Genomic DNA, 25,603 nt, shown 5'->3' with positions numbered 1-25,603 from the left:
GATCTTGTACGTGGCCGGTCTAATATGAGTCGATGGGACCAATATAGCACTTTTGCATAGTTGCGCCGTCCACGACTGCCATGATTGTGGAATACCACGTAAAAGACCTCTATTTTGCCATGGTTCTTGAAGTAGAACCACATCTACTGACTGTGCTCTTACGAAAGCCTCCATATGTTCGATACAGATTTTAGCTTTGTCTGCATTTAATTGGAGGAGACGAAGTCCGTGTCTTACTTGGTTGTTTTTTGCCGAATGTGACGTCATCAGTTTCGTGTTAATTCACTGCCTAGATTCAGGCCCATAGTTAGTAACTTACTGTTACACCTTTCTTTTCGACCATCACGCCTTACCAATCTCTGCGTCGCTGATTAAATAACTGGCGAGTCGACTGCAGACCTATTGTGAGGAGAAAACTGGGACATTCTCTGCTCCTCGACCTGTGGTCCGTGTTAAAGCGGAGGTCTTGCGCCATGTTCATGAGCACACAGTCAACACATCTGCCCGTTCTGTCCATATGAGTGTTGATCGGTTGAGTATACCCGGTCATCTGCATTCGTCTCGTCGATACGCCTCGTATATTTTGCCAGTTTCGATGGCGATGGCGTCCGAGTTCATGTGTGTCAACATATACCCGCCTTTCCTCACGTACTACTCCTTGTGAGAGATGGTATTTTCTTCGTCGTTGGTCTTGTCGAAAGTGTTCTCTCGCTGTACCCAGTGTACTGTCCCTATAGTCGGAAGTATAATGGTCAGACGTAATGTGTTTCCGTCGGTGTGGTGGATAACAGTCACGCCCATGAGGATCATAATCAGACCTCCTGACATTTCTTTCAGCATCAAAATTGGGAGGGTTTGTGGCCTTCCTACTTGACGGCTGAGCCAACTGCTCTTCTGCGTGTTGTACCTGTTGAAGTTGGGAACCACAGAAAACCAATTTCAGCTGAGCACCACTGTGGTGATGGTGGGATCGGGTCCAGCGATGTGAGTTCTGACTATGACCACCACAGCGGCAGAAGAAAAAACCATAAACTATGGATGTCCAACATATATCTAATACATAAAAGCAAAAAAGCTTTTTGGCTAACAAAGCTTTCTTTTTATGAGATTTCAGGCAAACAAATGTTTTGTGTATGTGCTCTGAATTTTTGAGCCAAACATCAGAACTATACTGTCACTCCACCCAATGAATTTATGTCTGCACAATCATTTTACAGGAATATCATTACTTCTCTTTAATGTAAAATGATACATTAGTTAGACATGTAGGAATAATCGAGAAGCTATCCATACTTAAGTTAGACAACCATAATTCTTTATGGCCAGCATATTTATATTTTATCATAATTAATGGTTTTTTATTGCTCTCATTGGATTGCTGTATTTTTGATATAGTTTAGATATAATGTATATCCAACAAGTGTTTTTTTTTATAGGCATCTTCTTTCTGCCACCTCATTGGGCATCTGCTGTGGCCTTTGCATTTATATTTGTATAACTGAATGGAAGTCTAAGGACAGCAATTTATTATCAGAAAATATGTCAGGGCTCTCATTTCAACATTTTCCGGGGGGGGGGGGGGGGGGCAAAGCACATGTACTCAATGTATGTATATATATATTTGTATGTATATATATACCATTTTTAATGTATTTTCAAAAGCCAGGGGGGCAACGCCCGCCCCCCCCCCTAAATGACGGCCCTGAAATATGTCAGTGTGTCTGACAGAGTGGAAAATGGTGTTTTAAAAGTCACTGTGTACACCATTTTGAACCCATTTTGTGAGGAAAACAAATGCTTGGCACCCATGACATTTTGTTGTCGCCTAATTTTTTTTCCCAATATGTCAAGACCTGACCTTGATTATCCAGGTTAATGATGGGAAAAAGAAACGTAGATGACTGAAAACCTCAGTAAACCGTCCCAGAAAGAAATAAGTTGTAACATTTAATCATAATCATAAAATGGTTTGAATGCAACAAACATACAGTAAAACCTCCTCTAACGGTCACATTTTGTTGGAACCAAACACGTCCCATAGACTTAATATTACAAGTAACCCCAGAGCAGCGATTTCTGAACAATAACCACTTTGGACATGGAATAGAAAAAAAAAGATGTATATTTCTATAAGAAAAATAATTTTCAAGCTAATTTTCAAGGGAATTTTTTTCCTCCTCCTAAGTCTGTGGGGGGGGGGGGGGGGTATGTATGCTTCTTTTTCCTGAGTACAAATGCTCGATGGGGTTATTGAAGGAAATAAAAGGGGGAAAGGGCCACTTAAATCATCAATAGTTGTACTGCGGGCCACACTCAGGTGATCTTTAAATGCACTGCAGGTCAATGAAGTGATCTGAGAATGTGCTCATTTGTGTAAGTTAGTTCACTCTTACACAACTAGGTTTGACACTGTGGGCCACATCAGATGACTCCAAGGGCAACTTTTGGCCTGTGCCTCATGGGTTGGTGTGCTATGCATGCTTATGGTCAATGGTGTGCTATGCTATGCTTATGGTCTAGTTCAGGGTTTCTTTACCTGTGTTCCTTAGGACTCCTTTTGCACTTTCCATGGGCTCTGCAGCCACTTCAGGACTGTAAAATAAATCAGTTAAATTTGATAAATGAATTAAACTATGGGGCTTCACCATTGAAATTATAGACGAAAAAGGGCTCTGCATGTCGAAAAAGGTTGTGAATCGCTGGTCTAGTTAATTGTGGGTGGGAACCAGGGTTGGCAGGTTTTTGACACATGGCAGTTTTATATGGTTTAAACTGCAGTTTAAACTGTCACGTCAAAAACCCTCCGTAAAAGCCTTTGCCAAAAACCTCAAATATTGCTTTTCAATATAAAAATTCCCATTGGAAATACACACGTTAATTGCATGTAATGTTTAAAGTGAATATGTTACACAAAGAATAAATATTCAATATGATTGTAAAGTAATTTTCTACTCTCTACAGAATTATTTTGGACAATATATATGTTTTTCTTTCTTATAAAATATACAATTTGAATAAAGCATAGCATAAACACTGAAGGGAAACTATGAAATGATTTGAAATTCTCTGATTCAAGATAGTTCTTGACCTTCCAAAATTTCTTCAACTGCTTATATATAGCGATCAAAATACTAAATTGTAGGACTAAAATGTCATTTAATTTGGCACTGCTAGCTTGTATATGATGCTTAAGAAACTCCTGTAAGTTTTTCATCATGTTATAACCTATTGTGTTCAAAACATTATCAAAAAGAATTCATTTACGTTTTTGATGCTTGTCATGTCAAAAACCAGTCAAAAACCCAACCCTGATTTGGAGCAATGAGAATCTTGATTAAGCAAAGCAGAAATTCTAAAAAAAACTTATATATATGTTCATACAACTATGGTTTTTTGAAAATTACTGTACATACCGGGCAGTCCTGTTTTTCAAATTTGAAATTGATTTGCAAAAAAAAACCTGGCCGCCTTCATTATTTCATGATTTTTCCTTGACTTTCGTGACTTTTCCAGGATGTAATGACTTTTCCCCCATGATGGTAATGGTTTTATTAAATTAACCATAAAATATGTGGTTTTCAACAATTAAATTTTGGGACATGTTCTTTCAAGTATGATTTTAATGCAACAAAATTTCAAAAGCAAATAAAAAAAGCCAACTGGCAGTCCAGTTGTTAGGGAGCTAGCTTCTAAATGTGCAGGTCTGGGTTCGAATCCCGGTTCCGCCATGGATGTCTACTAACACTAAGAAATTCCCTGGAGAGATCATAAAGATCTCTTGGGAATATACATATTCCCAAGAGATTTAAAAAAAAAAAACCATTGGGTTGTCAGAATATTTTCTGTGGGAGGGATCATTTTTCAAAAAGTTTCAGTTGTGCGATTTTAGCATGTGTAGGATGTTTTGACACGGCCTCTCAATCACAAGGTAATTAGTAACCACTGTAATTAGTTCCACTGTAATTAGTAACTCGCCTGTCTTTCAAATGAAGCAAAACTACGGTATGTTGCAATTTACTACCGAATAAGTGGCGCGGGAAGTGTGTGTGTGTGCGCACCTGAATGTCTGAATTCGTATCTTATGCAGGGCTGGACAAATTGCACAACAAATTTTTAAACAAAAAGCGCCAAACTCTGACTTTTTCGGCACATAGTGACCCTCTTTTATGTTGGCAGACGTACTGCTATAAATTCCAAACATTTTGTGCTACTGTCAGCCTGCAATTTAGTAACTACACAAAGAAATTTTAACCAATACCAATTTTTTAATCGCCATGGTGACCTGGCACTTGGAATTTGTCCAGCCCTGATATAGTGTTGTGTGTGTATTTGTGGTGCTATCACATCTACAGATATGCCATTAATAAATCAAATACCCAAAATTTCAGAAAAGGAGCATAACAGTTTTGGTAAAAATTTTGATCACGTGTTCCCATGTTCTGTCCAAAAGAAGAGAAGAAAAAGTACTGAGGTCTCCTCCATAAAACTTTCTTCCCCTTCCCACTATAGTCACTAAATAGCCTTATCAAGGCGCCTTACTCACCATCTCGTGACTTAGTACTGAAAATAGTACAGGAAAGAAATACCACGCTGTGCTGGTATAACCCACAGGCTATCAAATAGGAAATATCTGGGGTCCCTGAATAAGCAGCTACATGCCGAATTTTCTCCTGCGGGTTATATCAACACCTCTTATAACTACACTCTAGCTATAGATGGCATTAGTTATATACCGAAAATTACAATGCTTTCATGAATATCTACCTGAATTCAAAGACAACATTTTTAAGGCATATCTAAGACTTTTTGGTCCCGCAAGACTGCACATGTGCCTTTGTGGAAATTTGCATATGTTCACCCATTTATATTGTGAACATTTCGGATTGGTGGGGAGAGAAACCAAGTCTGAAAAACTCTTGCTAAAATATCCACAGTTTTTCCATCTGGCTGCTAGGCGGCCATATGGTTATCATCAGCATTTGCTGGTCGAGACAGACCCAGGTGGTGGTTGTCTGAGGTTTTTTTAACTTTGAGTCAGCTATCCCATGACAATCAGCAGGACTACAAGACAAATCTGCACATTGGCGATTTGGAGATGGTAAAATCAAGTGCTGGTTTTAAACTGCATGCAGCATGATGAACACTTGTTTTTTTTTTCAAAACAGGTGTAAATCTTATGTGCCCTAATACTGGTTAATATGGTTTTACGTTTTCCACAAAATCCCTTATGGCAAGCATCAAAATAACATGATATGGTGCTGAAAGTTTTTACTAGTTTTCAATGTAGAAGTAGAAAATATATGGTACAGTATCACAAATTGTTCATTTTAAGGCTACATACCAATTTAAAACCAACAACCTCAACTTTTACTCACCAGGTAGTTGTATTTTTATTTGATAGGTGGCAACAGGGGTCCCAGTTCAACAATGTTTCTTGCATATGTGTTAATAATGAATATCAAAAGTCCGTAAGTAGAAAAGGTTGAAGAACATTGCTATGTTCAGGGTTTCCTGTCAGTCCTAATGCGTCCTTTATCTCATCAACCACATGTCGTAGAGGTATGGTTCCTATTTAAAAAATGCTCAAAATGTGTTCAAGAATCAGTCTGTACCAGATTCAAGAGTGAAACTACAGTGTATCATAAAATAAAAAGTATAGTTTTTTATACGGTTCCCTGTCTTCTACCTTCCAATTAGGAAGTTGTTGCCCTGTCTGTCTCTCCTGAGGCCAACAAAAATAATCCATGTTTCTAAGTGCAATATTCTCTGGGATATATATATATATATATATATATATTTTTTTTTCAAAATCAGTGGAAAATTGGGAAAGAACAGCATAAACTAACAGGCAACGCTTCTTTCCATCATTTATGCTGCCCTAACTTTTTTCCCATTTTTGAATTCAAATATATCGGCGAATATTACACTTATGAACATGGATTTTTCCCCCTTAGGAGAGGCAGGATAACAACTTTCTAATTGTATGTTAGAGGACCGTTTAAAAAATTAGCTTTTTTATTTTCTGACACACTGTATTTTCACTCTCCAAACTGGTACAGTGTGATTCCTGAACACATTTTGAGCATTTTTTTTAACTTGGAACCATGCCTCTACGACGAACGGTTGATGAGATTAAGGACGCATTAGGACTTACAGGACACCTTGTATAGACCAGTGGTTTATCTTTATCCACTCGCAGACCTTTTTTTAAAGTATAATTTCTATGGTGGAGCTCCCGTAGACCTTCTTTTTCATCTATATGTATCAAATTTTTTTGTTAATTTATTTTCCCGGGGGATGGGAAGATCCTGGGAAGTGCACATAGGAGTCGAGGGTTCCTCACCAGTTGACAACCGCTGCTATAGACAACTAAGCCTCAGCTGAGCATTCGCCGGTCTAGTCTAGTATATACAGTCGGCCCTCCATATTTGCGGGGATTACATTCTGGGGTGACCACGAATATGGAAATTCGCGAATAACCAAAACCATGGGGGGGTTTTTTCTGTCTATTTCGTTTACATGAAGACCAGGGTGCATACGTAGAAGGGAATAGAAAAGAGGGTACAGGGATTGTTGGCAATGTTTTCTGAAAGAACATTTTCTGTTTGCCGTGTCTTCATATCATCAAGTATGTTGACAAGGTTTCCTCTACTAATTTTTCTACATGTGAAGAACGTAAAATAGAGAGATCTATGTTATGGAAATAATCTATTGCTGATTTTAGCTTGGGAAGCCCTTCCACTGTTACTTGTGGTGAACTTGTCTTCTACTTCTTTATCTTGATCTTTATCTGGTACTGCTTCAGTTTCAGAACCAGTCAGCTGCATTAATTCCTCCTCTGTCAGTCCAGTATCAAAAGAACTTTAAATAGCATGTATTCACTCTCAAGGTACCTCCTGACTTCTGGAACGAAACACAGTTCAAACCAATCCAAGAAAAGTGTTTTCATAGTCCAAGCCTTTTTATTGTTCGTCCAAAATACTGGGAGCTTTGGCTTATCCTTCCCTTCAATGCTCACGGATTCGCAGATTTTAAAATGATGGTGGGCTTTATCATGCACCAGGGGCGTAGCCAGAAATTTCGTTCGGGGGGGGGGGACCACTTTCATTTTGGGGGGGGGACCAAAGTGACAGAACAATGGATTTGGCCATCTTTTTCCCTTTTTTCGGTCATTTTCTCACATTTCGGGGGGGGGGGGGAACCAGACCCCCAAGTCCCCCCCCCCCTCGCTACGCCCTTGTCATGCACCCAAATACGCATTTGTGCAAAACAACATAGCAAGTCTTATCTCTACTTGCCTTAAAACCAGGAGCTCGCTTTTTTTCCCTTGCTTAACTTCTTTGCGACATTTTCTTCCAAAATAGTGTAGTTTCATCAGCATTAAACACCTGCGAGGTGTATAACCCTTCTCTTCAATAATTTTCTACAAAGTCTTTCGAAATTTTTTAGCTGCCTCCTGGTCGGCAGAGGCTTGATCGCCAGTGATTTTTACATTAATTTTTACATCTTAAACGTATGAAACAACCTTTACTTGCATAAAATTCTGATGAAATAGACGTTTCACCAGCCTTTTCCTTGTGGAAGAGTAACATTTTTCGCCTTTTCTGTTATAATACAGTCGAATCCCGTTATAGCGAAAATCTCGTTTTAACGAACACTTTTCTAATCCCCCAAATAAGTTTACATAGGAACTGCAATAAGTTTACATAGGAACTAGGTAACCTGCAATTCCTTTATAACAAAATTTCGTTTTAACGAAGTGATTCCTCCGGTCTCTTGACGTTCGTTATAAAGGGGTTCGACTGTATTACAATCAATTGGAATACTTTTTTTGTATGTCTTGTACCCACAAAAAACAGAATTTTCTGTACAGATAAACTTGGAAGTCTGGGGGGCACGATGATGATGATGTCAATTCATACACACATATATACATTAGATCAGTGGAGTCGCACCCACGCCTCCCCCCCCCCCCGTATCTCCGCTCATGAGTAGCAGTAGAAGAATGAGCCATCCTAAACAAGCACAACTCAAATGAACGACATGAATGACGATTGCTGTGTTAAAAAAAAATTTCCAATAAAGGAAAGAAAACTGCGAATACGGGGGGGGGGGGGCGACTGGTGGAGAAAGTAAGTATTGGTCAGGGATATTCTGAGAGAAAGTCACACCCCCCCCCTTTTTTTTTAGAGTTACTTAAAGAGCTGCCACCTTTTGCCCTTTCTATAACTGCACTTATGGAGCAGCTGCTGTTTTGCCAAGGCTTCTAGAATATATATAGCTGGTTTGCTCTCTGGTGGGGGGGGGGGGGAGAGAGAGGAAAAACAAATTGGGTCATGATTCATAAGATTTTTATAACGTGGAAACAAGTTTTGTTCGGCCTGACCCCGTCCACCATCGGCGGCGTATTCTACTTCTACATTGTCCTCAACAGAGCCGGTTTATGGAGGACGGCAACAGGTTCTCAGAGTGAAGCTGATTGTCGTACAAAAACACCTGTCTATAGTGGTCAAGAAAAATTGGGAAATACTTTTCCCTCAGAAGTGTCTCTCAAACTGGGTAAATGAGAAATAAGACGTGAAACCTTTGGAATCACGAATTAACTTATATGTAGGAACAAGAACACATATTCAAGCATCATATTTGTGATGATATGCAGTAAACGCTGGTTATTGGAATTTATGCTTTCCCCCCCCCCCACATCTTGCATCTGGGCCCCTAGGATGGGATCTTTGCCTGACTCCAGGGCCAGACTATCATGGACAACCCTCCCCCATACCGAATTCATAGTGTAAGAAACAAAATACAGTAAAACATGCCTTTAACGGAACCTGTATTTAGCGGAAACCTGTCTTCAATGGAACAAAATCTTGGTCCCATGATTTCAATGCCAAACTACACATTAAAAAACCTGGATTAAACGGAACCTGTCTAACGCGAAAACGGAAAGAAAAATTGCATGCTCTTAACGGAAAATTTCACGCCGAACATTCGACTGAGTTTCGCGAACAATAGAACAAAGGATAATACAAAATTTTGAAGTGCTTCATCGAAATTTTTTGTGCAATCTTTGCTTGCCAATTAGAGTTCTACTTCACCCACTCTTATATAGATTAGCAAAAAAAAAAAATTCAGTACGTGGTTATTATGGTTAAAAGCCATATGTAGTGGAGTAGTTGCTTTCTGAAATTTGTAATCTGTAAGGGTTGGATTTCCAAATGATGTGCGACTTACAAAATTGGCTTTCACAGTGCTGAGTAGGGCCGGAATTAGAGGAAGACGAAGATCTCTTTGGCGGACCCTCTATAGTGAATGTATAGCATGAAAAAAATGATGGTATTTGTCCCTGGCCCTGTCAGCCCCACCCTTGTAGAGGACATGGCGGACAATGCCCGGGCGGCAAAATTTAGGGTGGCAAATTTTAGGCGGGAGCAAAAACACCGTTATATAAAATTATCGAATTTTACAGTGATCGGGACGGCAAAATTTCCCTCCCCCTCTCAAAAATCTTATTTACGGCCCTAGTGCTGAGGATTACATAAACAGACGACAATGCGCAAATTGAACCTAACATGACAGATATTGACACCCTCATTGAAAATTTTAGAGAACCGTAATTTCACACAACTATGGTCCAAACGCCCGTGCTCACTAAAACATCCAGATCTGCCACTGGACTCTAATTTACCTGGGTCCCGATTTGAAAAATCTGGGCCCCTTTTTGAGTGTGAAAGTGGGTCCCTCTCAAAAAAAATTCATCTTGAAAAAAAATTATGCTCCCCCCCATAATTCACTGGTATCTCTATGAATTTTCTTCCAGTATGCTCCAGGTCTTTGATCAACTGCTTATATTTCTAGACTGAGCGGTGGGTCATGGTCGGGGTAAGAGAAGGTGTCTGTGGATCAAGTAATTTTTTAATTTCTAAAAACATGTTCTATCCAAAGGTTTCATTTACTTTCATTGTCTACTAGTAGGAAAAACTTGCAAAGAAGCTCATCAGCACTGAGAATTTAACGTATGGAATTCCGCACATGTAATAAATCTAAAACAAATATACAGTTGATCCCGCTTATAACGTTTCTCCATTTAGATTGTTTTTCCACTTGATACAACTTATTTTCATGGTCTTAACAATAAGTAATTCTCATAGCGATTTCCAATTTATTACGTTTTTTATGACGGTTTTTGAAAAACGTTATAAGCAGTATCCACTTTAATTGACAGTTGAATGCACACATTTATATATTTACTAATAATCAATGTATGAATTCCCTTCTGATTGATCTTACATTTTGTTTTCAATATCTTCTGATCAAAAATTTAAAGCAAATCAGATTCTCTCTCTCCTCTCTCTCAGACACTCATCTTCTCATTCCTTATTCATACTTTGGTTATCCTGGTAAAATGATTCTATTTTCCTTCCCTGATGGTCCACAATTCTGATGTCTCCATTTAACTGCCACATATTTTAACACCTGAATATGGGTGCTATGTCAGATTTGTGTAGGAGAAACTTAAGTGTGCTTATGTGTGCGTGCCCAGCATTAGGAGTGTTTTGTGTTCAGTAGGTGGTGCCATCTATTTAGCGACACAATTAGATACTTTCTCAAACGGGGCAGTACACATTTTGGCACACCCATGTAATGTAGAAGAAGCAGTTATAAAGAGTGAATTTGGTGAGCCCCTCTAGTTCATAGCCCAGGACACTATGCCCGCCTGCCCCTCCCAGTTGCAGCCCTGCGTCTATTCTCCAAACTGGTAATGCGTGCATTTGAAGTTCAATGTATGCATATTTGTGTTGTAGGTCTGTGCGATCGCCGTGGCCACCAGAAGTTTTTCAAAGGAATAGCCAATTCAAAATTTGAAATCTTTAGAAAATCACATTTTTAGCCGATTACCATTGCGCAATCGTAAGTTCAAGACACGGATTTTCACCCAAAGCAAAATTTGGGGGAGGTTATAAGGGGCCTCTTCCTTTCCTCTCCCTCCCCCCCCCCCTCCGTAGATCAAAAATTAAAAATACTTTTGTAGAGAATTAAAATATTGGAATAAAATAATTTCTTTTATACTATCTGTGAAGAATTAGATCCTTGTGCCCCTCCAAAAGCCGATTCTGCTTACACACCCATGATTTTTGCGATGCGAAACGGTGACTACCGCATAGCAGTTAGGTGACAAAACTTGATATTCAAGGTCGAGATTTTACAGATTCGGTTTTTACCACGATATCGGGAAGGTTTTACAATTTGAACGGGCATTCCAATCCTTTACGATTAAAAAAAAACGCGCATTCGCAATATTGTAGGAACAAGGCAAATTTACGTCGCATAATCGCGGTCTTTGAATGCCGGCCGATAGCCGCGAAAGTACCGTAATTTCCTGTATATAGCCGGAAGGGAGAAAATCTGTAGGGTAATAAAAATCCGAAATTTGAAACTTCTGTACACGGTCCATCATTCAGGGAAGCAACCAAAATTATCCCTCATCTTATTCTTCAACAACCCGCGTGTATATCAATACATTATTGTACAAAGTAGTAAAACCAGTTTTTCAAGGTCGCGGATCATGATACACGGTAAAAAGAAAAAAAAGCTGGGAATTTTTTCCTGTCTACTTTTTTCTTCTTAAAACTAAGAAAGAACACGTCCCGGAGGACGCATGAACAAAATTTTCACGCGTCCTTTTCCGAAATTCCGGGTATTTGACGCGTTATAACGCGTCAATGGCATCTCTGACATCGATAATCGAAATGCTAACAACATCTAATGGACTATTTTTGAAATTACTTTTCAATTTTGAAATTACTTTTGAGATTTGAAATTACTAAAAAGTTAGTTTAAAATGGAGATGTGGTTAGGACGCCCTCACCGATATTTTCCCGCGAATCAGCTGTTAGTTGGGGTTATATTTTCACGTTATCTTGTCAGCTGCAAACTTTCCGGGCTACAAGTTACTGCAACAAGCTATTCTGCGCTATTGATGTTCTGTATTAAAGGCTAAGAACATAGTGGAAGCGGCGAGGAAAGCGTCGAATGAGAAAGAAGAGAAGCGAGATGAGAATATAGCTGCTAGCAAGGAACATAGAACACATAGAGGGGGCGTTTAATATAGCAGAGAGTATCGAATAGAAACTCGCAGTCAGCTTTGTTTTTTTAATTAAAGCATAGTCTCCCAACCTTTTTTCTTCCATCGTCCCCTTCAGAAATTTTTTCTCCCATCGCCCCCCAACGCAATCTAACCCATAGGATCCTTTGCTATACTCGCAGCTTCTACCGCCCCCCTGGAACATTCCATCGTCCACGTTGGGAATAACTGAATTAAAGAATGCTTTAAAATTTGCCAAAATTTCGTAATTATAAAAGCCATTTCTCAGACAACAGTTTAGAAATAATAGTGTTGTGTGAATATCGCTATTTTTAAATATAACTACGGAAATATATTCCCCATGTTTTGGTCACTTTCCTGCCTACATCTTTTCCCGCGGCACTTGAGCGTGATCGCCTCTCGAACGATCAATAATATTTTCTACTAAATTTATGAGTAGAAAGTTGAGAAAAATATTAAGTTTATGAAAGCTCCCACCTACCGTTCAAATTTGTATTATTAGTATAGGGAGTGTAGAAGTAGAAAACCATCCTTCTCCCCCCCCCCCCCCACCTCCTCTCGAATAGCTTTATTTGTATGGATATTTGCTGGTTTCATTTTTTTACACAAGAAACGTAATTATTGACTCACAAAAATCCAGCATAAGAAACATTCGGTACGCTTCCTGTATGAAAATATTGACGGGATACAAAGAAAATGAACAAATAAAATAAATTTTATTTGTTTATTTTCAAAGAAAGAGGGAGATATCACGTGATCCAAAAAGCCTCATTGAAGAAAACCCAGGCAGCGCCGGATATTATAGCTAGTGATTAATATTATTTATTTATTGTTAACGACCTTTCATACAGGGTCGTAACTACGATTTTTGGGAGGAGGGGCAAACATGATTTTACTGCCCCCCCCCCCCTCCACTCCAAATTTCGATGATTTTGTAACGGTACTTTGGTTCTTTCCTGATATTTGCCACCCTCTAAAATTTGCGCCCTAGGCAGTTGCCCCTTTTGCCCCTCCAGTTTCAGCCCTGATTTCATCAAACATCTTTCTTACTATTTTCTGGTTCTTTTGACAGCTTTTTGCATTTCGTGAATTTTAATTTGAATACTTAAATGAGATCAGTGATCAGGAAAAACCATGGGCGTTTGTGGAATACTATTTACATAGCAGTGGAATATGGTAGCCCAGGTCGATAAGATACTCGTGAACTGTGCCACAAGATGCTCGGAAATGTCGTGTGTTCAATACCCTTTTTGTCCTTGGCAGTGCCTTTTTCTGATACCAGAAACTATTGCAAAAATAGCGCCATGATGATCAAATAGCACATTGCTAGTGAAGAAATCTGCACAACAAACGTTTGGCGTTCGAACGTCTTGGTGAGAAATAAAAAAGCCGTTCGGAATCTGCTGTGAACTGTATAAATTACGGTCTGTCTCATTATTGCGTGCAGAAAATGAAGGGGTGAAGGGGAAAAAAGATTAAATGAGCATTTTTTTTCGTTATCCTGAAGTTGTGTGTGCATTGGATGACCAAATATATGAAAAGAAAGAAAAAAGAAAAGAAACGGGCATTTTTTTTTTTCATCGATGCATAGTTAAAATAATGAATTCGCGATTTAAAAATTTCAACGTGTTTTTTTAGCAAGGTTGACAAAATTAACATTTTTATTAAAATAATGAAATAGCTGAATATTATTGAAAAATAATACTGCCCCGTAAAATATGGATTTTATGGTCACACTTTGTGTAACTCAAGAATATGTATATTTTTAGACACTTTTATCTACTACAAATGAGGATTCTTGTTCCGCAGATCGAATGCGGACTTTTGGGACACCTTGTACTACGTATATTGAAGAAATATTCAAAATTTGTTAAGAAACAAACAAACGTGGAATAGCCTCAACCATAAAGGGTTCCGCGCAAGCTTTCACGTTGGAAAACCCTGCCCTATAGCAGTGGTTCTCAACCTTTTTATGCCCATAAACCCCCCCCCCCCTCCACCATCAACCATTTCTCGTTCACGCCCCCTTACGATCATGATTAATTTCCTACCCGCTAACCCCCTCCCCGTTTTCCCGTTAGAAGATACTTATTCAAATATTGTTTGAAGTATAAATATGTTTCAATTTAATTAATTTTTAATTTATGAAAATAATGGAAAAGCGAGATAAAAAAAAAATAATTCAATACAGTAAAAAAGTACAATAAATTATTTTCAAATTGCTTTGGGAGACGTCACAATGTTATCAAGTTACTCTAATGGGTGAAATTTGCATTATTTATAAATTAATTTTTTCTTGGATAAATGTTGATACGTATTTCATTTAGAATTATCAGCTGTAGCTTTCAAAATACACATTCTCATAATGATAAAAATCTCCAAAAATGGTAGCAAGCAGTTTTACTACATTCTCTTCATGCAGATAAAAGTAGTAATAAGAAAGTAGCCACACAATTGAGAGTCACAAAGTTGAAAGTTTAACCTTAGCCATCATTTTCAATTATAATACATGTATCAAGAATATAGGTTGATGTAGCCCTAATAAGTGTGAAAAATTTTAGAACATTTCTTTGAACCATTCGTTCCAGAGAAATAATGTACGCAGTGACAAAAATGTGTATTTTGAAAAAAAAAAAAGTTAAAATAATTTTTGAATATAAATAATGATTCATTTTATCAGAATTTCAAACCTATCAGAACTATCAGAAATGATAAATTATCAGATTTCAAATAAGAAAATTATCGGTATGTGTGTTGGGGGTCATTCAGCATCGGGGGGGGGGGAGGTTTCGGATTTGCTGACTTTTGATGACAAGGGGGGAGGGGGGTTTGAAGGTTGCAACCACGCCTTTTTGAAGGTATGAAATATTCTAAGCTGCTGACGGGGGGGGGGGGGTCAGTGTTTTGCTGACAAGGGGGAAGAGGGTCAAAAATGGTTGAAAATCTGCTTACGTAATACTTGAATGACCCCTTGACTTCGATTTCGATGCGGTGAAATTTACATTCATCATGAGAATCTAATGTCTCGTTGGATGACAAACTTCCTCCAAAAGCCTTTTTGGTTCATAACTTCAGGAAGGAAATATAAGAAAAAAAAAAGGGGGGGGCACAGAAAAAAGGAAGAAAGCCCAAGAGGGGCTCGGTTGTGCTTAAATGTCTAAATTCCACTTGTGCGTAATCCGAGACTCAGTGAGACCCTATTTATGAGATGTTTGACTTCTGTCACGATTCATCCCTATGGGGTCATTCACACGGAGCGGATGCGGACGCGGGTCCGCATACCCTTTCAAACGAGCGCTGAAGATGCGGACGAATCGCCCGCATCTTTAGGCCCCTTTCACACGGAGCGGATGCGGGTCCGGAAGAAGTTTTAACAATTGGAATATACTGCGCCTTTCAGACGAGCCGAAAAATCTCCGCACCTAGGAAATGTTCATGCGGGTCCGGACGTCGTCCGCATGTGTCAAAACCTAAGTGCGGGCTCCGCATCCGCACATAGAAGTTTTGACAATAGGTTCATTCGGAGCTATTCACACGATGCGGATGCGGAGCGAATTCGTCCGCATCTTTGGCTACTTTTTGAAGGTGATTTTTCACGGAATTTTTTTAATTATTTGCCATAAATACCCTTAAAAACACCATATGATGGTCCCTGCTCATTAATATAATGTACCTACATACGTCTATCCCTCCGTTTCCTTCTGAGATGGAGATATAGCAACTTCAACTGCCTTTCGTCCATATTTCACAATTTTATACAATAAAACCTGTCAACAACGGCCACAGACGGGACAAAAACTATAAGCCGTTCTGTTCATTACGAATATTTAATTGACTACATACTTTAATAACTTTTAAAATTAAAAATTAATTAAAATTTAAATTTTTAAATTTTTAAAATTATTTAAAAATATAAATATCTCAAATATTATTTTAAATATTTGTTATTTTTTAAAATTTTTAATCTGTTAATTTTTTTAAACTTTAAAAAAAATACTTTTATTAAAAACAACGTTATCCACGTACGGTGTTCACTCAGGGCCGGATTAAGACGTTTGAAGACCCTAGCGCTTGAATATTTTTGGTGGTTCCCTCGATACCTACAAGTTTATTTTACTCTATATTCAGTCTATAAACTGAAAAAATGAAATTTTATATTTCAGAAGTGACTAATCTAAGGATGGGATTTCACTCTAAAAAGTTTATGAAAGTTATTTTATAAAACTTGAAAAAAGAAACATAAATTGCAAGTGCAACCGATAAATTTATTAGTTGCTTTTTTAAAAGAATTATTATAAAATTTTTATAGTGTAATCCGTACTTGAGGCCCGGGATTATACTATAAGGTTTTGTAAAAGATCTTTTATAAAAGTTGAAAAATTCAACCAATTGGGGCATCGGTTGCATTCAAGCAAATGCAACCGGTGATCTTAATGGTTGAATTTTTCACGTTTTATCAAAGAGCTTTTACAAAACTTTTATAGTGTAATCCCGGCCTAAGACAGAATTGTGATGTGAATATTTCTAAGCACAGACATTTTGAAAGTCTCTACCCCTCCCCTTTTTTACTACTTGCAAATTCTTTGATATCTCCTGAATTTTTTTTTTCTTTGGAACATCGAATGTTTTGGATGTTTTTGGATGTTTTTGGATTGGATTTTTCGAACATTGGATGTGTTTTTGGAATTTTCTTTCATATTTTTCCGAAAAGACAGATTTTTTTTCAAAATTTTTTGAAAATATTTTAAGATATTTTCTCCCATCGACTACTTGTGAGGATCGGAATGGAGGCATCTTTAGGCTCAATGATAAAAACCACCAAAGAATGCCTCTAGGCTGCCTATGGGCACTGAATCAGGGGTGAAGGAGAAAAATAATTACAAAAATTGCGGAAAAACAGTTTTTATGCACGAATTTCGAACCAAAGATGCGGGCGATTCGTCCGCATCTTCAGTGCTCGTTTGAAAGGGTATGCGGACCCGCGTCCGCATCCGCTCCGTGTGAAAGGGGCCTTAGTTCGAAATTCGTGCATAAAAACTGTTTTTTCGCAATTTTTGTAGTTATTTTTCTCCTTCACCCCTGATTCAGCGCCCATAGGCAGCCTAGAGGCATTCTTTGGTGGTTTAATCTAGAGCCACATAGAATATGGGAATAAAGATGTCTTCATTCCGATCCTCACAAGTAGTCGATGGGAGAAAATGTCTTCAACTATTTTCAAAATATTTTGAAAAAAAAATCCGTCTTTTCGGGAAAATACCACCAAAAATACTCAAGCGCTAGGGTCTTCAAACGTCTTAATCCGGCCCTGAGTGAACACCGTACGTGGATAACGTTGTTTTTAATAAAAGTATTTTTTTTAAAGTTTAAAAAAATTAACAGATTAAAAATTTTAAAAAATAACAAATATTTAAAATAATATTTGAGATATTTATATTTTTAAATAATTTTAAAAATTTAAAAATTAAAATTTTAATTAATTTTTAATTTTAAAAGTTATTAAAGTATGTAGTCAATTAAATATTCGTAATGAACAGAACGGCTTATAGTTTTTGTCCCGTCTGTGGCCGTTGTTGACAGGTTTTATTGTATAAAATTGTGAAATATGGACGAAAGGCAGTTGAAGTTGCTATATCTCCATCTCAGAAGGAAACGGAGGGATAGACGTATGTAGGTACATTATATTAATGAGCAGGGACCATCATATGGTGTTTTTAAGGGTATTTATGGCAAATAATTAAAAAAATTCCGTGAAAAATCACCTTCAAAAAGTAGCCAAAGATGCGGACGAATTCGCTCCGCATCCGCATCGTCTGAATAGCTCCGAATAAACCTATTGTCAAAACTTCTATGTGCGGATGCGGACCCCGCACTTATGGTAGGTTTTGACACATGCGGACGACGTCCGGACCCGCATGAACATTTCCTAGGTGCGGAGATTTTTCGGCTCGTCTGAAAGGCTCAGTATATTCCAATTGTTAAAACTTCTTCCGGACCCGCGTCCGCTCCGTGTGAAGATATGAAATATTCTTAATGGCATCTTATTTGGTGCGCCAAAAACGGAAAAAAAACCGTTCGATAATATTGGGCACCTGAACTAGCATTTTCTCTTGATAAGTGCCCTACAGAGCCACTTTAGTGATCTCTAAATGTTTCACGGATCCTTCAAGTGCTCTGAAAATGTGTCCGGGTTGCTTAAGTGCTTTGGATCCCTTAAGTAATCTGGGAATATTCCGCGGGTAACATAAGCGATGCAGAACCGCACTGGGGGCGCTTAAGTGCTCTAAAACTGTGCCACATGTCACTCAAGGGATCTATAAATGTGCCACGGATCGTTTAAGTGTTCTAGAACTGTGTCGCGGGTTACTTAAGTGATCTTTGAATGTGAAAGTGATCTTTGAATGTGAAAGTGATCTGAAAGTGTGCCACGGGCCACTTAAATGCTCTGGAATTGTGCCACGGGTCATTTAAGCAATCTGTAAATGTGCCGCTTAGTTCATTTTTACAAAATTGTGTTTGAGGGGGCAAGCCACATCAGGTAATATTCATGGCCATATTTGGTACGCGGGTCAAGGGTTTACCATATATGGCTTAAAGGGTGGTGGGTCGCAATGAATTTCTTAAGCAGAAATTTTGAGTTCTTATTCTTCAAATAGCATTGAAATTAACAGAAATGGATTATAACAACATATAAAGGTATTTCCTTTCGAAATTTTAGTTTTTTTGAAAATGTTTATTGGATTAAAAAAAAATTTTTTCGTCCGGGGGGGGGGAAGGCGCACGAGCCCCTATGCCCCCCTCCCGTGCACGTTTCTGACCCCAAATATGCGTTAGGAGGTAGGGGCAGTGCTGACGAAATTTTGCTGACAAGGGGGGGGGGGGTCAAAATGGCTAAAAATTTGCTCATGTAATACTTGAACGGACCCTATGATTTTCAACTTTAAAATATTTCATTTATGCGACTCACAATTTCAATTATTTGGCATTTTTACTTCGACTCGAACTCCAAATCTTTAGGATCATTCCCAAATATCAAATCCGCACAGCAGGGCCGTCATTTCAACTTTTCCAGGGGTGGGGCGGCAAAGAACATTTACTCAATGTATGTGTGTGTGTGTGTGTGTGTGTGTATGTATATATATATATTTGTGTGTGTGTATATATATATAAAGCATTTATAATGTACAAATGATGGGCCTGCCGCACAATTTTGAACTAGTTTTTCATGCGTATTACCAACGCAAAAACCATAAACTTTATGTTGACAGATACGAAGAGAAGCATTGAGCCGGTTATGGGAACATGTACACAATATCGGTTAAAAAACCTTTAAAGAGAGAGTTTCTGGTTTTTTTACAGTTTAGGTCTCAATACATTATCTGCTTTGATTCGATGCAAAGCCGCTTGAAAGTTAATGCAGCTTTGGATTCGATGTAGAAACCAGTGAGCAAACCAAACGACGATAAGATATTCTTGAATATGTTTAAAATTACGTTTTTCATGTTAATTGTCGCTTTAAACGGGAAATCAGCTGATCAGAATCAGTTGAGTTGGGACTACGAAAATAAGACGTACTATATATATGCCAGAAAACGTAAGTTGTATCGACTGTATATGGGGGGGGGCTAATTTCAAAGAAATTTCAGTTTTGCTTTTCGTATTTACACTAAGTTTTGACGTGTCCTCTTGAACGGCATATAAATCTAACAAAACAAGCAAACACTTAGTGTGTTTAAATATTGAATGATATGTACGTATGGAATGAAGATTGCTACGACAATGACCATCCGGTATTTTAGGGCCTTAAAGTTTGTTTTGAATTTTGACGCACCCACACATACGTATTTTGTGTAGATATGAATAGAGAGAAGTCCCCGAATTATTATCAAGGTCTACATTCCACACTTTCTTGTTCTGGCTCGAAACAAATACATAGCACCAATTTATCATTGCCATTCGGGAAAAACAAAGCGTGCAACTATTCTCAAATGTTTTCCTATAGTAACTAAATAAGTTTGACTTATTTCTGTAAAGTCCACATTTGATATTTTAAATTGAAATTGAGAAAAAGAAACACACACACACACACACACACACAAAAAGTCTTACCTAATTTAAGATTGCAAAATATGATTTCAGATTCAATAAAGTGACACTCTATATAATTATACACATTTGTCTCGAAACCTTATAACTATGTAACACAAAACTTATGACAAATTGAATAAACACAAAAAATCATATGCTTGTTTTTCTGAAACTCTTAGAATTTCTGTTTATTAAATAGGGAAAAAAATTCTATGTACAGTATTGTTTGAAATAAAATGTTTTTTGGTCACTTTTTACAAATTTCTTCGTGGCCCCCCTTTGGCGAGATTTTCATCGGTGGCTCCCCTGGAATATCCTAGGGACCACGGGAGAGCCACTGGTGAGAACAACTGTCCTAGAGAATATGATTATGGGGCTTTCGAGTTACGAATGATTTTCATTTATTTTTGTTGCATTATTTAAAAAATTCATTTTCATTCCTACAGCCAAAACACAGATGCCATGTTTTATTGTTGTAAAAAAAATTAATTCAGATTACCACGTATGCTGACACAATACTTTGAGGCAGGACCCGGTGTGGCCGCACCTGACTCCTGAGGGTAGGGCCGGAACTGGAGGGAGGGGGCAGCTACCCCGGGGCGGCAAAATTTAGGGGGGTCGCAAGTTTTAGGTGGAAACAAAGAACACCATTATAAAATTATCGAAGTTTAAATTGGCGGGGTTTGCCCCGGACGGCAAAATTCCTAGTTACAGCCCTGCCTGAGGGTGTGTGTTCAATCGAATACTAAGTACCTAAAATAATTTGCCATGGTTGGTCAACCGATGACCTCTTGGACTTGGGACAGTGATCAGTCAGCATTTTCAGTGCAGTCCAATGAATGAGTAAAATATGTTATATAAGGAGAATAAAACTTTTCACAGCTTCTCACATATAGATAGATGCTGCGTTTGCCTGAAACAAAAGCATTGTTTATATAGAAACGTCCTCTCCACTTGTCAAAGCTTGAAAAGCATTGTTGTCTAACACCATCTGGCCGAAGCAAAGTTGATACAAAGCAACGCCAAGTTTTCTACCTTTCAGGCACTTCGTTTGAATAGTGCTGGAACGGGGGGGGGGGCGCTTTCTGATAATAATTACTACTAAGAGTTAGATTTTAGATGTCTCGTCTTTTCAAGTTCTTCATGCTCAAAATAACCAAGTTCTACAGAATATAAGACCTCTAAAATTCACGAACGAACGTATAACAATGTTAAAATAGGCATTTGTGGCAGGAAAAATTCAGGAAAGGCGTTTTTACAAAAAGTTCAAAAATAGGCATTATGGAATTCATTATGCAGACTCAAAAATTATGGCATGTTGCCTGAATTTCCGAGCTCTACTTATTACCGTGGATTGCAATTATAAAATATCAAGATCGATAGTCTCTATATACTCACTCATTGGCGTACGCAAAGGGGGGTTTGGGTTTCTAACCCCCCTTCAAGCCGAGATTGTGTCATTTTGCTGGAAAAAACTTAAACCCCCCTAGAGAAGAAGAAAAATTGAGAATCCCCAGAAAATTCTGCGTACGCGCCTATATGTATTTATTTATAATAAAATTCCGGATACGCACACCCATCCTTGGGGAACGCTTCCATATCTCCTTGAGATGGGAAGTGGGGGTGTGTCCGGTCAATTTCAGGGGCGTACGCAAGTTCGATCTTTGGGGTCGGGGCATAAGGAATTTCTTCCAGTGAAATTTGAGTCACCAACTTTCGAAAAGCATTTAATAGATTAAAATAAGCATGTAAAAGGTATTCGATTGTTTTATTTTATCTTACGAAAATGTTAAATTTTTCCTTTTTCACCCGCATTCGCCTCTGGACAGTCTGAATGGTAAACATTAAACAAATTGCTTTTGTGCCAACACTATAGTAAAGTAAAGAACTTTTTTTCGAGTTTATAGTATGTGTTTACTAAAACAAACGAGGTTTTTTTATTTTTGAGTTGTGCGAGCACATAACAATACACACAGTACATGCATATTCCTCCAACTACGAGGTGTTTTAATTTTTTAATTTTCTTTTCCAAAGTTATGGAATTACCTTTTTCGAGAGCAGGGCAATCATTTCAACTTTTTTCGGGGGGGGGGGATATGTACTCAATGTATTTGTAATTTTACATATATACATTTGTATGTATATATACAGGGTGATCAGCGAATAAGCCCTTATTTCAAAATTAAATATCTCTACAACAAAGATCAATAGAATTATGCCGTAAACGGTGCGTTTATTAGCAAAACTGTAAGAATGTTGTACAGAAATTTTGAAAATTTAGTGGTTTTTTTTATTTTTAAAAATTTAAAAAAAAAAAACAAAACTGGAGATTTTGGGGTTCCGAAAATCCTCATTTGTGTGAAGAGAAACCACTGCATTCGCATAAGTTACTACGTGGGCTGCGGTATGCGCCAGAGGCATTATCGGCCCCTTCTTCGTGCGAGAAACGATTTACTACTGAACGTTACCTTACAATTTTGGAACAATTTGTCAGCACACATGGCGCATACCGCAGTCCATGCAGTAACTTTAGGCGAATGCAGTGGTTTCTCTTCACACAAATGAGGATTTTCGGAACCCCAAAATCTCCAGTTTTTTTTTTTTTTTTAATTTTAAAAAATTTAAAAAAAACTAAATTTTCGAAATTTCTGTACAACATTCTTACAGTTTTGCTAATAAACGTACCGTTTACCGCATAATTCTATTGATCTTTGTTGTAGAGCTATTTAATTTTGAAATAAGGGCTTATTCGCTGATCACTCTGTATACCTAATAACAAAAATTTTAGTGTATTTTCAAAAGCCAGGGACCCCTCAAATGACGGGCCTGTTCGAGAGTAAAAAATGCATATACAGTAAAACCTCGTTAAGTCGTCACCCTAATAAGTCGTCATTTTTCTTCAGGGCCTTCCACCTCTCATAGACAACAATGTTATGAAACCCTCGTTTACTCGTCGCTAATTTCGGTTAACTCGTCACTATGAAAAAAATTGAGAAAGTGGAACAGACTATTTTTATGGCTCCCATTAAAAAAAAGAGCTTATTAACAGCATTGCCACATATGCTTAAAAGTCACCAGAAAACTCTATTTACCCAAAGTGAACAGTTTGAGTAACGAAAGTAACGCTGGGGAAGTTCATTTGCCGACTAAGGTTTTTGGAACGTTGGGGACTGTTCAAGCTAGATCTCATTTCTGCATGGGCTCTACTGGAGAAACCGCGAGACACCCAGGCTACGTAAGCAACGTAAGCACTTCGGCCCCTAAGGGAGGGGAGGGGGGGAGGAGGACCAGGGCACCTCCGGCAAAACCAAAATTTATTGATACGTCAAAGATTACACATAGTGCAAGGAAATCAAAAATTATGTAAATCGAAGAATCAAATCAATTTAAATAATCAAATTAATTCAAAGTGCAACGCGCGGGCACGGATAATAATCATAGAAAGCATGGGCTCTACTAATTTAGGGATTGAAATTTAAATAAAATATCTTTGTTGAAAAAAGTAGACATTCTTCCCCAAGTTGAGATCTTTTGTTTACTTTTGCCTGCCCAGGGCACCTCCACCAAGTCAAAAGTGTTCGAGATTCCTTTGTAGTTGTATCATGAACTACTGATGAAGAATTAAAATACTAAAATATTAAATTTGATGTCTCTGTAAAATTAATGTGCAATAGAGAGTTCTATTACGAAGAAAAGCTACTTATAGCTTTAGACTAACAGTTGCTCTCTGTTAGTCTAAATTAAAAATTGCTAGTATAAATCAAAGTGTATTTTACCACAATCATTTAAGTAATAAGAGATAAAAAAAGGTAAGAAATTGCTATTATTTTTTCTTCCGCGATCTATAAATTTTATTAATATTGTTATTTTGATTCATACTTTAATAAATTTCATATTACTTTAAATTTATACGATTTTCACAACATTGCACATTGAAACTGACGGCACTCCGCTTAAGTCGTCACTCCGCTTAAACCGCCATAATTTTTCGCTAACTTGAGGTGACGACTTATCGAAGTTTTACTGTACTTATAAAATACGCATGTATTCGGAAAGATATTTGAAGCTGTTCAGGTAAAAACGGTAACGCGTCTAACGAGCATGAAATCGCGAGCAATGACTGATAGTGACGAACTGGCGAGAATAGAACTTACCTGCGTAAAATGCAGTGGAGCTAATCCAAAGAACTTTTCATCACTCTTGAATCACTCACCGCATCCCATTCGCACAGCGATCGCGAATCGAAAACAATTTCTCGAATATAATTCAATCTTGTACAATTCCATGATCAAATATCGAGATCTCGAATAAAAATTTCCACAAATATTGAAAATAAAATTTGTTTTGGTTAAAACACAACGCTAAACTTTTTTTTCTTCTACAACCTCGCGTACCAGTGGCTTCCAACAGGGTTGCCTCACCGTTGTAACAAAGAATAATATTATCGTCGCCAAATTTTGGCGGGCTTCCCGAGACCAAATCACAGCAATGGTTTTCGCGAGAAGTTGTGAAGAAATATTTATTTTATTTTTCAATTTTTCCCCTCTCGGTGAAACCTCGCTGCGACGATACATTAACGATATTTTTTCGTCTTGTTCTGAAGGAGGTTTGGATCCAGATCAGTTGGTTCTTATCGTACAGGGCCGTCACCATGGGCGGCGAAGATACGAGGGGGGAAGGGCATGCGTCAAAAAAGGTAAAAGTGGCTGATCTAATGTGTTAGCGCAGCGGTCCTCAACCGGTGCTCCGCGGAGCCCTTGGGGCTCCTTGTGCACTCTCCAGGATCTCCGCGGCCGCTTGAGGAAAATAAAAAAGAGTAAAAATTAAAAAAAAAATTATATATAAAAATATTTTTAAATAGTAGAAAGAAATCAGTAACTTTGATGAATAATTAAGAAATGGGCCTATACAGGGCTCCGCCATAGAATTTTTTCACTAAAAAGGGCTCCGCGAGTCAAAAAAGGTTGAGAACCGCTGTATTAGCGTATATGAACTGACATCATCATCATGCCTCTCCAGACTTTACAGTCTATCTCCGCCTATGTGGCCGTAACGTGCCTTCTCGGGGCCCTGGGCAGACTTTTTCTTGCCCCCCCCCCCCCGAAAGGGTTATTAACTATGCAAAATAAGTACATTTTTTTGTTTAGTGCCATTCGGCCGGGAGGCCCCGGTTTCCCCAGCCCAGTTACGGTCCAGTTATCATGTTTCATTGATAACATGTAGGGAGTTTTGCTGAGTTCTTGCGTGTAACAACAACATTGCAGTCATATTGTTTATTGAACACATTTTCTGTTCACTATAATATTTTTCATTTTTCTTGAAAGTGACTGGTTGAATATCACGGTATAAAAACAATGAAGGGTAGGGGGTAACATTTCTGAAGTTTTTTTCTCAAATATTTTAAATTGATTA

General features: G+C 38.0%; 1 protein-coding gene across 1 annotated transcript in view; it reads right to left on the bottom strand.

Moving 5' to 3' along the window:
- Positions 1-24,601, bottom strand: part of LOC149086495 (uncharacterized) — a 115,737-nt gene extending 91,136 nt beyond the window's left edge. Inside the window, exon 1 of the mRNA XM_089255943.1 lies at positions 24,346-24,601. The gene's annotated coding sequence lies outside the window, so the exon portion shown is untranslated. The remainder of the gene's footprint in view (positions 1-24,345) is intronic.
- Between the last annotated feature and the right edge of the window lie 1,002 nt (positions 24,602-25,603).

This window comes from Pholcus phalangioides, unplaced genomic scaffold (assembly GCF_987345545.1).
Source record: "Pholcus phalangioides strain wild (caught in Gottingen) unplaced genomic scaffold, Ppha-v1.0 ptg000004l_1, whole genome shotgun sequence".
Classification (NCBI taxonomy): Eukaryota; Metazoa; Arthropoda; class Arachnida; order Araneae; family Pholcidae; genus Pholcus; species Pholcus phalangioides.
This window is presented reverse-complemented; position numbering and strand designations above follow the sequence as displayed.